Source organism: Eleginops maclovinus, chromosome 9 (genome assembly GCF_036324505.1).
Source record: "Eleginops maclovinus isolate JMC-PN-2008 ecotype Puerto Natales chromosome 9, JC_Emac_rtc_rv5, whole genome shotgun sequence".
Classification (NCBI taxonomy): Eukaryota; Metazoa; Chordata; class Actinopteri; order Perciformes; family Eleginopidae; genus Eleginops; species Eleginops maclovinus.
In genome coordinates, this window is record NC_086357.1 from 18,304,124 (window position 1) to 18,316,377 (window position 12,254).

Here is a 12,254-nt window from a genome sequence, read left to right on the forward strand (position 1 = left end):
ATTACAGTGAGTTAGCAAATTCTCTATATTTCTACTTTTGCTCTTTAGTTCTTTAGTGTGGAGAGGAACCACTCGGGAACACTCGTACATGATGACACAGTTGTTCTTTGGATTGTGAGATCATGCCCCCCAGAGAGGCATCCACAGATCTGTAAATGGACCAATTTGACAATATGAAAGTCTCTCAAGCTGCCAGATCAATCTTTTTCTTTCCACTGCATTATTCCCCAAACAATAAAAAGACAATATCAGATTAATATATATAGTCTGTTCCTGGCCGGGATTTATCCTTGTGGGGAGGAAAACGTATCCTTGTCTGAAGTCACCAAGCAGTAAGAGGGATTTGGTTGACAGAGCACAGAGGACCCAGAGATGTCTCTGCATTTGAGGTCACTGGTGGATAGCAAAATTATCTAAAGCTCTAGTTTGCGGCGATTTCCCCCCCCCCCTCCAATCCCAGAGTGAGTGTCAGAGATTAGTGGTGTATCCATCCTCCGTGACCTCTAGGAGCTAAAGAGATACTGCTTTGCCATCTTGTGACGTGTCAAACAAAGCAAGGGCAAGACTGTCATTGCAATGCCATGCTACGCCATTCAACGGCCCTTTTGTTAAATGCTTCAACATGGACCCCCCCCACACACACACACACCGTCCCCTGAACTGGCTTTCTCAGATATAACTATTTTGTTCTTCTGAGGCATGTTCTGTAGTGGATAGGTTGAGCAGAATGTGCGTCTCTTCGGAAATCACAGGGTAGTTTTGGGAGAGAGGGAACTATATTTGGTTGTGATCTACCGGTATGGTTATATGTATTTTCTCATCTTTCTAAAGCTTGATGTTCCGTGTTTGCAACTCTTTCTCATAGAAATGCAATTTCTCCTTAAATCTTTGTCATTTCTACAATCAATTCCGAAGCTAACACAAAGAAGCAAGCTTTTTACTAACCTTCTAATTCTTACTAACCTAAATGTCAGTTCTAATTGGATAGAACATGGCCATTGTTAAAAAATTATTCATTTGGGTCTTTTTTTATAAGCGTAATTGGTTATTGAATAAAGGTCCATATTCTGAAAATGATTTAACAGACCTACACGCATGATTAATCAACCGTTATTAAACCTGAGATTTCAGCGTTCATCTCACCTTGAGTGACAAGCTAGTGTTGGAAATGGACAAAGCTAATAGAACTAGTGTCAAAATGTCAAACGGACCCTCTTTGAAGCATCAACAAAATGTCTGTATTGAATCTCTCCAAGGCCTCAATATTCCCTCACCCAAACCACAGGACTCAACACAACCAGAAAACTGGCATAAAAATCTCAGTCAGATATCTGACATTCCCATTTCTGAGGCTGTCAGGCTTTCTCTGGTTCAGGCGTTGTGTGATGTTTAAATCGTTCCCCTAAGGAAGAGGAGTTTCTCAAAACACCACAGATTCCATCCAGCATGTTAGAGAAAGCGCCCGGTTATACCAAGAGGCAGGTTGTACAGTGTTTTATACAAATCTGTTGAGGTTTATTGGGGTGCGTATTGGGATGGTTAAAGCTTAACGGTTTCACATTCTCGATTCAGATGGTAAAACCTTCAAAACTAACACACATGGAGTTAGTCTAACGAACAAAATGTAGAGGGAAGAAAGTCCCATATTTTCTTAACGTCACCCCTAAAGATGAGTCCATAGAAGTCATTCAGTCTGCTTAGAGTGACTGTAAAAGTCCACCATTGGTTATTCTTTGATTCTGTTTCTATAGTGTGTCTGTTATTTGTTCAATGAAAGTAGTATGTAGTGTTTTGCATTAGGAAAGCTTTGGCAGCCATATACTTGGCTCAAGTCAAACTCAATAACCCATCTCAGAACGGACATGCAGGGACTACTGAAGAGGCAAGTGCTTCAATAAAAAGCAGGAAATCCCCTTTCCTCCAGCGCTTTTGGAGCTTTTCCACATTTTAAACATCAGCGTACAGTTGTTTTCTTTTCTGCATGCATCTGATAAGCATTTCTTTCCCTTTATCTTGATCTAGATCTGAATAGTAAAATGTAGTACTCTCAAAGTTCTGTATGTATTTTAAATACAAATCATAACCTCAGGTCATCTCATGCAATACGTTGCATCTCCCGTCAGTAAACTGTTTTTGTTTTTAGCAGTGAGTTTCTGAAGAATAATTGATTATGTTTCAAAGAGTATTATGACTTTGGATTACAAATACTTCAGTTTCAGAGGTGAACTTGAGGTTTTTCCGTGAGTAACATGTTGAGTTTTAGCACTTCTTCAGAACATGCACAGTTCCTCGCTGCTTGCTGTTTAGAGGGCAGAAGTAATTATTTGCCCAGACAAATTAAATGTGGCCCGTGATGCAATACGGGAAGGCAGCAAAGGTGTTGAATTTGTGCCCCTTTTGGTCATTATTTACTATAATTGCTGATGAAAAACGGCAATTAAACTGTGGATGGTGAATTATTTAGTAAGCTCAAGAAGGATAAGAGGGACATTGTCCACTCTTTGGAAATTGTTTTCAAGCTGAGTGGTTTACTTGGACGTTTTTATTTCCTTTCTGTCATTCTCCTTCGTGGCGATGCAAGCACACTGATTTGAAAAATGTACCAAACCTTTTTTTGCTTAACAAATTACATTGATTTATTTTATATATTAACACGATAAATAATACACTACAATAAATGTGCATTGATTTCAGATCTACATATGCTTGGGTCATCCAGGTTATTTCAATGCATGTGACACAATGTTTGCATATACAGCAAAAGAGATTGTGGATCCCACTCGCATGAAACAGTATTTGTGTGCTAGTTTTTATCGATAATAATGGTTTGAAAGTAATCAAATGTATTCCTCTGACTGATTCAGTTTGTGGAAGAAAGGACAGGCTTCAGAGCATGCTTCACCTATAGTACAAACATTATGTATGTAAAACAGGAGTTCCTTTTCATTATGCAAATGCTCCCAACAGGCCAAAAGGTTGCTGTGTGATGGGTCATGTTTATTGTGCAAGTGTCTGAAGGTCCATACTGCCACACTGGACTGGTCTAGTAAGCATATAATTCAAATTGTCAGCCCCTTTCCTTGTTGCAACATAGAGAAGGAGCTGTCCATCAAGTGCTGCAGCTCGCCTTTAACTGTCCCTTTTCTGGGGATACTAGCCACTCGGGCACTTGCATTCCAGTTTCATGCATGGTGTTTTCATTATATCAGAATTTAAGAGCACTTTGCGGGCTGTTTAAGTAGTGTTTCAAAGGAAACTATTCATATTATTTTTAACTGAGTGGAACAGTCGGTCAGTACCTAGGTCATACCTTCAATGATAGGGCCTAGCCTGAATATAGCCTCCTACAAAATGACTGGCAGTCAGTAGTTAATGATGAGTATTGGAAGGAATGGCACTATCTCCAAGAGTGCTGCTACATAATATGCTTCCAGGCCCAAGGCAGAATCAGTGTTGGAACCTCGATAGGACCCCAGCTGTGTGTTCCGAGGAGATAGCAAAGCACAAAGGTAGCCATGACCAACATGCTGATAATAGAATCAGTGACATTTGATGTGGTACTTTAATCCGCACACTTTGAGACTCCATCATTTTATTTATCAATCCATTTTGTGGATTTGCTACACCTTGGCTGAGAAGGGTTTGGATTTGTGGCTGCAGGAGGACTTTCGTTTTATTGATATGTAATTCATATAAAACATGTCCTGATGCAGCGTTTAATAACTATTCTGCCCTCTGTGACCCTATGTTCAGGTCCCAATAATGTCATGACGCACTTGCCAACAGTGGTGAGAATTAGTTTACATGTGAGGGGCAATTATCATTGCTTATTGGTATTATTATTATTACTGACTTGCAGCATAGGTCACAGACTACCAGCCACCCTTAAGAGATAAATTCCAATCCATTTCTCTGAAAGGCAGACATAAATTAGCCATACGTTCATTCATAATAGCATCATTTATCAATGTAACAAAACACCATGAAAAAAATAGTACATCTACATTACAACCAAATCCTTCACTGAGAAGAGCAGCCGCATCAAGGAAAGGGAAGATGCTGAATATGAGGAATCAATGAGAAAGCTGTATACACGAGCCCAGATATCATAGGCTGCTGCTTTTATTTGAGCTGCATGAGATTACTATGCAAGAACAGTGAGCTTTCTTCCTTGAATCGACTTCAGAGCAGACTGTTTTCAGATGCCTCTCCAAGTTCTACCACATGCCATGATTTAATTCAGCCGTAATGTATGTTAATGTATGTTAATCTCTGTCACTGATATGCTAATGAATACCTAACTCCCACAATCCAACTTGGTGGCAACACACACTCGTTGGGAGAGGACATTTTGAGCAAGGATCCTCTGTTCAAATTGTATTTATACAGGAGGCCTGAGTTGCCTGTTGCAAACATGAGGCTTGCCTTGAATGTTGTCAAGCGTTTCTAAAATATGCGAAAATGGAAACGCATGAAATGATGATAATAAAAATGTATATGTTTATGAAATGAGTTCATGTAAGATTAATTCAACCCATATTATTTGTTTGCTTACATTTTATCATACAGAAACAAATGTCAGTTCTTTTCTGTTTTAATACTACGCCGATGTTGATTTGTTTTTGAATCCGGAATAAAGTATTGTATATGGTAGTTTAAATATCCCATCATCCTACCAACATTTGATAAACTGGGTTCTTTGGAGGGCCCAATGTCGTAAAAAAACAACAACTAAAACATCATAGCAAAATCTGAACTTATCTCCTAAAATATTAATGTAAAAAAAAAAAAACGTATTATTATTAAATCAGAAAGGTGTTTTTTATTTGTATACTGTGCAAAACAAAATCAAAAAATACTGTCTGCTGTATTTGTTTCTGTTTCGAAAGGACTGACAGACCGTTCGTACCTCCACTAATAAAAATAATAATTATAATATTACAAATAATGGCAATGATGATGAAAAAATCAACTGTAATACTTTAAACTAGCCAAACTTTACCCAATAAATACTTTCCTATCTATTAATTGCATTTGTTGATTTTTGTGCCTTTGACGTGGTTAAAAAAAAAAGAAGCACAAAACAATAATATGACTTCATAAATAGTTAATTTAAAAAGAAATCATGAACTTTTACAATGATACAAAATAAAGCACCTGAGATTTGAGAAAGTATTCCTCTGCTGTTGTCAGATAAAGGTTAAAACCTGAGCTGCCCCATTTAAAGCTGTTCTCTTGTTTTGAATGCATACACTCCCCAAGCAATATGATATCTTTATTAACAGTAGATGGCACCAACTCATCATGATGTAAAGGGTGATGTATATCTCCCTTTTTTTTTAATCCTGTTCCACCATGAATGTTTGGCTTCTTGAGGAATGGGGGAAATGAAATGCACCTGGCCAACAGATACATGGGGTGGATTCATGTTTTAGTTTTTACACTTCCATATTTGGAAATTAAGACATGACATACCAGTGCAGTTCATGGCTCATTTGGAGAGAATCCACCCCCCCCTCTCTGTAATCAGATCAGTCTGATACAGTTTGGGAGCCACCATGCTGATATTGTTATCATGCTGATGACGTTTATTGGAGATGAAAGCTTGTTGTTTGTGTGACTACATTTGTCGAGTGTAATCTGCTCACTAGAAGGGTTGCAGGGGTGTTTTCAGCTACACAAAATACAATGCTAGGCTGGAAGAAATGTCAGGGACACAGTGGAGGTTTTTGTTTTCTGGAGATAACTCTCTTTGTCCTGCAGGCTACTGGCCGCTGTTACCTGCTGAACTTTAAGAGGCCTGAATGCCTTGATGGTATCTGGTTGGAAATTCTTAAGCTGTGATGCATGTTGTAAGCAGGGGGAAAGAAAAGGTGCCGCCATGTAGTTATCGTCCATATCTTAAAGTTCATTGTCAGATTATATTGTCTCTAACCACGACACCTGCATCCTTGTAAAAATGACTTTGAGATGAATAATTTTCAGGCGAACACTTAATATTTTATGATTCTATTCCACTCTATTTGTCTTGCTTAGTGACAATCAAGCCATTTGAAAACAGTCATCAATTATTCACATTTGCTCGACTCATCAAAAGTTATAATAATGGTCAAATGAAAAGACCCCTGCTAATACAGGGAAAAAGGTGTTGAACATTTTTGTTTTCATAATTATGTTTTTTGATGACATGAAAACATAATTAATGAGGACAAGATACAAGATGTTTGCTGGTATTGGATCAGGGGCGCAATGAGTGGGAGATATGATGAGTGAAGTGTTCAAGGTCTGACTCACTGGTGGTTAATGATGTAGAATATACAGAACATTGTGATTTTCTTTGTCAATTCTTTTTTTATCTGACACATTATGACTCAACCTATTGTTCTGGGCATTAACAACGTGTTTATTTAAATCTTAACAATTTGGAATTTACATATTTGAAAAAGCAAAGAATTATGCTGCGTATGACTTGGTATTTTCCGCGTCAAATACTACAATGGTTTATCAAAGGTTAGATATCTGTACATTTCAAATATTAATATAGAAGGTTTACTTTTGTGCCAGAGTTAGCTAATAGGCTATGTTTCATCTGTAGTCCCTGGACTGATTTTGTAAGTCACCCTAAAGACAAATTCCCTTAAAATAACAAGTAAATACAATCAATAAAAACATGCAACATACAATACTGGAAACATTAATAAAACAGAACATACATATGACACAGCAATACATGAACAGCTTATAGCACAGGCAGTGCAGACAGACAGTGGGTTGTAAATGAACATTTGCAAAATGCAAATTGTTAAATTAAACTTCTCTGTAAGAAGATTAATACATCTCCAATGTTTTCTTTCTTGTTTCACTTCTCTTTAACTTTTATGCGAACAACTAATGATCAGGAACACACAGCTAGCATTCGTACTCATAAACACTGGCCAATTGCTTAGTCAATGTTGTAAAAGATAATGACATGTTGAAAATAAATGAGCCCCGTCATAATCATGCCTAATCTGCCATTGCAGCCCTTTTTGCAACAGACATTAATCACGTCTGCATGCACTGGGATGTTTTATTTGCTATGCCTCAGGATAGGTAAGTGAGTGTAGACACTTCAAGCAGATTTGAGCTGCACTTACTATAATACAATGACCACTAATTGCTAATTATGAAATTCTCTGATGGGCAGAAGCGCAGTGGGTTGGTCCCATTATTGTTTATTTCTCATTATGTTGAGCTTTGTGTTAATGATACCCTTTTATTCACAGCACATACACTGAACAGTGTACCTACAGTCATGTGCAATTTATATGTATACACTTTGCTGGATATAGTCACTGCACATAGGTCAAGACCGCACAAAAACAAAGCTTTAGAAGGATTGTTTTCAACTGCACCATTTCATTGTGTTAATTGAATTTAAACGATTGTTTGCTTAGAGAGCCATAAAGTCCCTCAACAAAATGTGTCTAGAATGGAGTCATAACATCAAATGAAGTCTTTAAAACCGTCAAGGAAACATAACAACAAATCTCTGAACAGCTCAACTGTAAAAACTAATTGTTATTGTTTGTGGAAAACACTTCCAACCAGCAATTCAGCTTTGAATCAAGACGAGATTTAAACAAATATATGCAATGTAGTTTTACAGCTTAGTTGTCTTCTTGCAATTCCCAAATGGTCACCCTCCGGATAGACTGAAGACTGCACCGCAGCAGGGCTACTAATGACTTTAATAGTTCTGGTGTTGTGAAAATACTGCTCAGCAACCAGCACTGATCATACTATCTGAGCTTTTGAACATGCAGCGCAGGCAATTACTGCATATCAATGGCTGATACGTAGTTTCACTGTAGGTCCATCCCCCATGCTCTCTTTCCAGAAAGTTCAGAGTCAGCCAAGACAGGCAGACCGTCCTCGCAGGCCCTCGCTTCAGTATCATTACTAATGACTCCTAAACCTGTCATCAATTTCTATTGGGCCATCTGCTTGGTGCCCGTTACACATTATAGGACCATGTAAAAGTCATTAACTCTGTTTAGATATAGAGAAGCTTGAGTCAATAAAATTAATGTGAGTGGGAACTATGTCTCACTTAAGTAAGCGGTGGTCTACCTTAATTTGTACTTTAAAATGTCATAATTGTGTGACGTGATGTGGTTAACGCACATGAAGAGCATTTTGAGTTACCCTCGAGTGTATATGGGCTGTAAATATGATTGAAATTCAGAAATGATGCTTCATAAAAGCAGTAATTCTGATACCCTGAATGTGTCCTAAATTGACTCGCTACATTCTGCAGTTACATGAGTACATTTGCAGCTCTGATGTTCTGGGGCAAGTGGTGTCTTTGCAAGCATATGAGCTTCAACTCATTTATTAAAGTAGGACACCCCCGCTCATACTGCCGCTCTGCTCTGCAGTGTTATTGTACAGTACAAGAGGTGTGACGTGACAAGAATAGCAATTTGTTGAAAAAGACATTTTGCGCTGGGATTGGCAGTAACTGCTTATTAGGTGTATTGCCTCATGCGTGTGAATGCTGTTTGTAGGACATCTATCAAGTCTTTAAGGGGAAACTCCTTCAGGTCAGGTTTTGTCATCCAGTGTTAATAATTTGGCAAGTGAAGAACAACACTCCATCTTGTGAACCACTTTACTAGATAATATTTCCAAAGTCATTGATGCACACCCCTTGTAAACTTGGATTCAAATCCTAAAACATTTTCATGAAGCATTACATTTTGATTGCTCTCTAGCCATCAATCAATGTTACAATTCTGGAAAATGCATCCTCAATTTTTATTTATCAATAGTTTAACAATACAACGCTCAGATAATGTGATGTATGGGTGTGGTTTCATCAGATTTAATTGACATAAGCACACGCAAACAAGCTCTCGACTGTCAGATTTTTACACGTTTAGCTAAATCCTGATTGGTGCATGGCAGTATGTGTCGTCTATTTCCAACGGATCCTCATCTGCTTCAAACCAATGACAAAAATGGAAATAAATACAGGAATCGCTCCTATGAATTAACCAACATTCTGTGTGTATTTGTACATCACTCATAGTATGAAGCAGAAGGGAACCAGGTTTTCAGGGCATTAAAAGGTTGGAATGGCGCAGGAGGGAAGGTGCTTGTTTGCCAATTCAATTCTCCTCACAGTTCAGGCTGGTTATAAAACAGCTTTCAAACCTGTGCCCTGCTTGAGTCTGCTGAAAGCTGGATCAAATAATACTTCTTTTTTTTTGGAATTTCGATTAAAGTAAGACCAAATTTAATTAGAAAGTGAATTTCTTAAGAGTTTCTTTGTGAAGAACATTGGAGGATCACATGGTCCAACTTAAAGCTCCGGACCAAAGCTACAGTACACATAAAGCCTCACAACCCATGGGATTTCCTCAATCAATTTAGTTTCACCTGACCTATTTATTTTATTCAAATGACTAGGGAGTGAAGCTAATTTAAATAATGGACAGTTGATTTTTGATTTACTCTTGGCTATTGAGTGGTCCTTAAATTATTCATCCTCTTCAGCAGTGGCTCTTTGTTGTCAAGGATATGGTAGGGTCAGAGGGGTCCTATTGCAAAATCTACACCCCCAGTCTTAATAAAATGTATTGTGCCGTTTTACCACCCGTTTTCATCTTATTTTAAATTCTGCACAGTAGTATTTTTAGTTTGAAACATTTTCTTTACAAATCAAAGTCATAGGTCTATCTCTAGAGCTGTGATTACTATATACCATATTTATTTGTTAGAAGCGGTGCTCTAAGTAGTTTTGAGACTGCTTTGTTATGTAGAATGACAATGAACCTGAATGAGAGTGGCTAACAATTATTTCATATGGCATTTACAACTCAGTGAGATACAGTATCTCTTTTTCTACCCTCAATCATTTTTATGTGATGGCTCCAGGGTAAAGCATGAAAAAGAACAGAATTCAATTGCAGTTTGATTTTTCAGGTTTTTATTATTTTGTGTTTTCAGGAGTAGTCGTTTTTTATATCAAGTTTGCAATGTCTATAATTTGATTGAATCCCCACCATGGTCTCAACTATTTTATTCCAAAACACTTCTGTTTCTTCACTTCTATACTTCTTCACTTCTGACATTCCAATTATCTTTTCATCAATCATTAAAATCTATTCACATTTAATATTATCTTTATGGATTATCATACGCTTCAGTTTTAGTTTTTTCTGACTAAATAAAAGTTTTACTACTCATTATATTTGATTCTGTATGTCACTATATCAGGCAACATGGAAATGGACTCGTACACTTTGTCCAAGTCTTGATAATAGCAGTATCATGTATTTTATAATATGCAGCTCTAATGAAACTTTAAGAATGGATGATTAAAAAGCATATGTATGTATTTTTCTCCTTTTTATACATATTAGAGGAAAGTATTTTTGCATTTTTGTCTAAACTTGTGGCCTTAACCGTATGCAGTAATACATCTCAAAGCATTGCCTCATGTCCTACACTGCGCCTGAAACTATCCACCAAATCCTAATCATTTAAATCCAAGCTAGTTAAAACTGCTACTAATTATAAATATTCTAATCATCAGTTAAACAGCTTTTTTCCCCATTAATTGTTATGACAATTAAATGTCAGAAAATGAGAAGAAAACAGTCCAAGGGAGGAGTTTTTAAATGTCATGTTTTGTCTGACCAAGCAGTCCAAAACCCAAAGATATTAAATTGGCAATGATACGAAACGGAGCAAGCAGAATTACATTTGAGATGCTGACACCAGAAAATGTTTGGCATATTGATTTAAATTTGACTTAATTCATCAATAATTAATGCATTTGCCATTTTTATTGGTCAATAATAGATTAATAGTCTAGTATTTGCCGTTCTAGAGTAAATGCATTTAACCAGTGGAACCCCTTTATTTGAAAGTGTATGCATTTGTGATATTATATGCCAAATAATCGTTACCATCCCATAATTGAATAAAGATTTACTAGTTTGTTTTAACTTCTGCGCACCCATTGATTCTATTGTATGAAAAAAAACATTATTTTTCCTATTGCTTCTGAAGCTGTCTCTCTTTGGGTTACTTTCCAGTGAAACCCCATGGTAAGATTCATTACAGCCAGGAAGGAGATCAGTGCTGAATAACTTGCTCATGGTGGCTTTTAAAGGCCTCCAACCTCCGCAACAACAGGAACCTGAAACTCTATACCATATCCATTAAGTGCATAACTTAGAGTCGACAACACCTCCAATAAATGAACTTGATAGGATTATATTTGTCAGCAGAGGATCAGTGTCAGGGTTAGACTTGGGTCTTATTTCCAGCATCGGGTGGATTTTGAGTCTACGATTTTTCCTGAAAAACTCTGAAAGTTAGAGGATAGCCAACTGTCTGCCAGTTTGGACACAATTTGAGAAAATGTGAACTTTTAAGTATTGTAACAATACAAAAAGATGATATTGTTGCTAACTACAGTATCATTTGGTTGGAGTTCCCTTGCTCCTCTAAACAAAATCACTGTACATTTCCTTAAGTACGCTAACAACGTACAATTTTCAGAGATACTTCATTAATGTGAGGACTACTGTAAGTAACTATACTTGTTTTTAGCAAGTCAGATTAACTTGATCCGTATATAAAAATAATGAAAAATAAGACGAGTAGTTAAAATGGGCTTCACCTTGAGAAACAACATTAAAAGGTTTCTTATAACAAATTAATTATGTAAAGTTTGCAAAGGCCATTTTACATATTCAGGGCTTATACATCAGTTACTTGAAGGACATGTTCAGATTATACTGGTGCTTTTTAAAAATATATATTTTGAATGCATACACTTTTCTTGTAACAAAGTACTCTTAATGTGGCATTGCTACTTTAACCTACTTTTATTCCGCTTCTGCACAATACTAAAGTTCCATTCCACGCTAAGACAAGGTTGTATTTGTCTTTAAAGTACTTGAAGGTATACGCGAGTTATAAGATCTCCTTTCTCTCTACCATACTGATGTTTCGAGACTTTGAATTAATCGTTAATGCCTTTCATTTTCCTCCATACCTTTACACACATTTCTTTGTCAATGGATTCCAGCTATTGTATCAAAGAAAGTCCACAGAGGTCTTTATCTGAAAAAGAACAACTGTAGATTTTCTGCTCAGTTATTTTATACAAAATTAGAATGAAAGAAGGTCCTTGGAAAATACTGCACTGTATTTTTTACTCATGTATTGAAAAAACAGCTCAGTGCCAGTCAAAG